The sequence below is a fragment of the Lepisosteus oculatus genome, chromosome 11, assembly GCF_040954835.1.
Source record: "Lepisosteus oculatus isolate fLepOcu1 chromosome 11, fLepOcu1.hap2, whole genome shotgun sequence".
Classification (NCBI taxonomy): domain Eukaryota; kingdom Metazoa; phylum Chordata; class Actinopteri; order Semionotiformes; family Lepisosteidae; genus Lepisosteus; species Lepisosteus oculatus.
This window is the reverse complement of record NC_090706.1, coordinates 7,822,213-7,827,775: the sequence shown is the minus strand read 5'-3', so window position 1 is coordinate 7,827,775 and position 5,563 is coordinate 7,822,213.

The following is a 5,563-nucleotide window of genomic DNA, read 5'->3' as shown; positions in this document are numbered from 1 at the left end:
TTCGACTAAACTGCTGGGAAGTGTGTTCAAGTGCGCCAGGGGAAACTAGACGGAACATCTGCATTAAAGACTTTCAATTTGTAAGATGTTTTTTAAATTGTGATTGCATTAAAGCCTTTCTAATTGTCAATGGAATGGGAAGAGACAGGCTGGTGGTGTACAGAGCAAGAAACATCCCCTGTACAGCCACTCTGCTCCCTTTCATGGGCTTAGCTACTGGAACAGAGCAGCAGAGATAAAAGACCCCCTCTAATTCTGCTCTCCGTAAGACAGGGGTTTACAACGGTCAGGTACCTGCAGGAGGGGACATTTTGCAGTTCCAGTTAACCACCATGAAGATTAACCAAGATAACCTGGTGCAAAGCCTGCGCAGTTTGTCACACTTTTATCCCTGAGTCAGTCTGCCACGTTTGCAGTGGACTGTCCCTTCCTACTGTAGATCTCTGTTTCTGTTTTTCTGCTCAGATTCTTTTTCTAGATATTCCCTTCGGCATTTTGATTTCGCAGTGCTGACTCTGAATTAAGATCAACTGCCTTGCTAACTAAACGGAAGAATGGCTGTTAATTTAGAAAGCCCTCATTGAATTAGGAAGGAAGGACACATAATCATGTAAATGCTGTGTCTAATTTTTCTAACCTTCCTTTGTATATAGACGCTGAGGATAGAGCACAGTGCTCCCTTTTGCAGAGAATAACTTTGTCTTTGTCTCCTGAATAATCTGCACTCAGAAAAGCCCATTTTCTTGTCAGCGTTGCAATATTTTTAAAGGCACATTGTCGTAACATCCTCTGCATTGCTCAAAAACATTCTTCCCCTTCAATTAAAAATTGGTGTGGAAAACTTTCAATATGATTGAGAGCTAGCCCGTCAAGGAGGTCTGTTGCTTGCTTCTGAGCCAAGAGGGACTATTGAAATATGTTGGGCAAAGTGGATATGCTTAGTTTTGCTTTCTACTACTGTTTACAGTTTAATCAAGCTGTCGATCTTGTGTGGTTGACAGCAGGCTTCAAAGGGGAAATAATTAGTAAGGGTTTTGCACTGAGAACAGTGGGCTTTCAGCTGGTCATGATGTGTTTGTATTTTAACCTCCAGCGAGCACCGTGCTTCCAATTCAGGTTAAGTCAGGATCTTTTTGTGTTACAGGTCTGCAGCTTTTCTATTTCAAGACGACTAAGTCCATTAGCTGGGCTGACCGGGCGGCCCCCTGCCTTTTCTGCCGCCAGTAAATTAAGATTCTGAAGAAACGGCAGGAGATGCCAGAAGCCTTTGCTGCGGCCTCTGTTTCTTGACCAGCCAGCCTATCTGCTTTGAAAAAGAACTCTGCAGGAGAGTCCTGCTCTGCTCTCTGGTCTCTCTTGACCAGTGCTGTACAGTTCAGCTCATCAATATACTTGCATCTACTGTATGGCCTCCTCTTCCTTTCCTATAATCCTTTTTCAGAATGCAGTCTCTCTGTGCCAGCTGACCTCTTTGGGCAGAATTTTACTCTGCCTTTTCTCTTCCAACGGCTTTTAAAGGCTTTCCAGCTCAAGCTGTAAAAGGACTCTGCAGTATCTTGGTGCAGGGACAGGGAACAACGTGTCTTTTACCCGTTACTTCATGGCTTGGAATCCAGATGTTTGTTCATTTGTCTGGTGTGTTCAACCAGCAGGGTTATTCATCCACCTTCTAACTGCTTGACCCAGTTCAGGGTTGCTGGGAAGCTGGAGCCTATCCCGGCCAGCAACAAGAGCAAGGCAGGATACACCTGGATGTACCTGGAGGGGGCACCAGCCCAACAGGGCTATAATTGTTTAAAAGAAGAGAAGACATCCATGAGGATACACGCAGTTGCAGCATACTGCATGGGAGTTAATTTCCATGCTTGTACACTCACTAGTCAAAATACTAGGACCCTCCTCCAGTCCAGTAAACTCTCGTCACTCAAACCGAGCTACAATACAGATCTCTGGCAATGGTGCCAACCGCTGGGTTATGGCTGCAGAAATCTCTTTTCAGAAACGTTTAATTTGTCCTGCGATATATTGTGTAATCTACTGATCAAAGTCAGATTGTATCATCATTAGCTCTGAGCCGGCAGGCCACTGAGGAAATCAAACTCACACTGTGAACACTGTGGGGAGGGGAGACTCTGCAGTACCTTGTGTTTCAAAGCTGCCTTATGATTTCAGCTCCCTATGTTGAGCCTTTTTTTCCAGTAGTATAGATTAAACTATTCCTCCACAGGAAACAAAAAACATGAGTCACATCCAGCTGCAGCACCTCACCAGAGTGTTTCAGGTAGGTTTAAAAATAAAAACTGCAAAACTGCTGGGGGATATCTGGTTCGGAAAGTCCCCTCATAGCACTTCTTTACTGACAGGGACCGAAAGTGAAAGCTTTTTCACGATTTCACTGTCACTGTCCATTTACGTGTTAGCTGACTTTGTACAATGCAGGGGTGAATTAGGAAATCTGTCCGTTCGTTTTCTAATACACTTATCTTATACAGGGTTGTGGGGGGGAGTCAGAGCCTATCCCAGCAAGCAACAGGCGCAAGGAGGGGTACACACTGGACAGGACGTCAGTCCACTGCAGGGCACACACAGAAAAGCACACGCTCAGACCAGGGCCAGTTTTCCCAGAAGCCAATTAATCTCCCAGTATGTGTTTGGACTGTGCTGGGAAACCAGAGTACCTGGTGAAAAGTTTCATGAACACAGGGAGAACATGCAAACTCCACGTAGATAGCAACTGAGGTCTAGAACTGAACTCGGGACCCCAGCACTGCAATACTAACCACTGCACCATGATGCTGCCCTGATTTGATTATTTGAAAATAAAGTTAACAAACCCCTTCGAGATTCAAAGTGAGCTCTTCTCAATTAAACACTTTCATGTGTTATGGGCATGTCCATGGCCAAATAAAGTACATACCCTATACTCTATAAAGTATAGACCCACGGCTCTTATTGATCATTGTGGGTTTTCTGAGCAGCATGACCAGGAAAGATGTTTGGACCCGGAGCTGTGTCACCTCTGCGACTCAAATGTTGCCAGTTCAAGCCTGGGTTATAGACCGCTGGTGATGTGATTGGGTTTTTTCCTGTAAACAGGACACAATGGGCACCTGTGATTTGCTGTGATGTCTCTGAGACAACGTGCCCCTCCATAAGGTGTTCGGACATGCTCTGGTCTGTGGAGCTCATAATGTGTCAAAAGATGAATGAGGAGCGGCTCAGTGGGCCGAGACCCACAGCAACACAATAATAAAATAACATGTAAAACAAGTGTTTCCAGATTGGATAGGTATTAAACCAAAAACACAAAAGATTTAAAAATGACAGAACGTAATTGTTTGCGGAGGTATACAGTGGGCTTTTCGGTCCAGATGCTCTATCCCGATCTTTGACAGCGGAGTGGGAAAGGAACCAACTTCATTGCACCCCAATACCATGGAAACCAGGCCTTTGGAAAGGTGGAGGCTCAGGCAGTGAGCTATTTTGGACTTGGCAGTCGGACTGAGACCGAAAAACCCCAGTGCTGCAGAAAACAGCACATTCCTCAGACTCCCCCAGCAAAGTGGGCCCAGCCTCCCTGCGCTGGCTGGAACAATCCTGTTTTTCTCCATTCAAATTCCTGCCTGTGGAGTAAACATGTGAGGAATTTCATTCAGAGAGCTCCAACTCCTGAAAGGTTTAGTAACTCCTGTTCTGTAAAGTCACCCGGTTGATTATATTCTCGTTTCACCTTTTGCTTGAAATAAGATGTGCTCTGTGGCAGATGATTTGTAAGCTTAGCCTGTCAGTCCCAGCGTGATCTTATTTGTATAGGGCTCAAAACCTGAAAGCCGAGGAACCGAATAAGGAGATAATGCCTAGCAGCAGAGTAGGTTGCTCTGGGCAATCCGGGGTATAAGGACTTTTCTCAAACTGAAACCAAATTCAGCTGGAAATCCCAGGAACTGACTGCCACTGTCCTCTTGCTGTCTCATTTGCCTCATTTGCAGCAGGAGGATATGAGAGTTTCCAGTGATTCCACTTCCCGATAACACAAGCTGATGCACAGGAATTGCTGAGACACCACTTTTAGGACAGCTGCAGGCCCATAGGCTTGCCAGGATAACCGGAGTTATCGCTCCAGAAATTACTGGGCAGAGGGGAGGTTTGCATGCCCTTGGTTTAACACTGATGATGAGGCTTGCCATCACTACTTGTAAGTAGCAGCTGCAGTTTAAGGTGAGTGGGAATGCAGGCTGTACATTCAGGAGGTTAAAAGCGCATCCCCGGTATTCATGATGTCATCTCGTTTGTCAGCCCTTTTCTTTCCTGTTTCCCAAGAAACTTCTAGAAACTGTGCAGTGGGCCTTGATCAGCTCACTGTGGAGGACCAGAATCACAGACTCTGAAGGCACAGACCTGTGTGTGCTGTTTTTGTGATCCACTCTGTTTAGCCTTTGCTTGCTTGTGGTGAGGAATGTATAAACTGGATAAGTAAAGGGACATTGTTCTCTGCCTGCTCTCTCATGGTGCTGCTTGACCCAGACTGTGCTGTTTAGCCCTTTTTCCACTGCAAGTGGTAACCAAAGCCACTGTATCGGTATTCAGATAAGAGTAGTGGCTGTGACAGTAAATGCATTTCTGGTGTTGGAATGAAGCAGTATACTGTACTGGTTATTGGCCCCTTTGCCAACACCAGTGGAGCTGTAGTAAAGCCCTAAATGCTGTAGAATAAATTGGGTTTCGTTCCCTTCAAGTAAAGCAGGCATATAGAGATCAGTTCCTGAAATCGAGATGTGTGTTACATTTTTTTTTTTGCATGAGGTCCTCTCCACTTACACCTGATTCCTTTAGGACGCCTGTTTTTTCTCTCTGAGACATTCCTGCTGCTGTCCCGGGCCGGTGTGTTGACCACACGAGACCTCTCAGTGTGGGTCCATGAAGCTGCGCAGGGAGTGCTGAGCTGTCGGTGTGCTCTGACAGAGGGGCCCCACAGGGCTGAGATTGCTGTTTGAAACCTCTTCCCACAGCTCAGCTCAGATGCTGTCTTTGAACTTGAGATGCCCCCCCCCCCCCCCCGAAGCAGTTAAGCGAATGAAGACTCTGAACGACGTTCTGACAGGGACCACCGCAACATGCGAGTCAGGGCATAATCAACGCCTCTTGCAGCTTTCTTATCAAATTATATAACTTTGTATTGGGGGTCAAAGATAAAGATAAAGACAGCCTCCCACAAGGACCTGGCAGGGTGAGAAAATGTCACAGCGCAGATTTATCAAGGAAAGATCTTCGCATACCCCACAAGCTGAGATGCTAGACTAGGGGGTTGGGAGGCAACTATAAATTAATGAGCCTGGCTTAAGAACAAGAAAGAAGCATAAGCCTATCTGAGATGGGCTTATAAGGGTTATGTAACTGATTTGCAGCAAATGACTGGAGTGGAAGTCATGCTTGCACAGTAGAGATCGGCTTACCGTGGCAGGGAGGAGGGCTAACAATGGCACCCCTTGTTCCCCAGCGATCTGCTTCCATAACCACTCTGCTGTCATGTGACTGCCACCCCGCCCCCCACACTCACACTTTC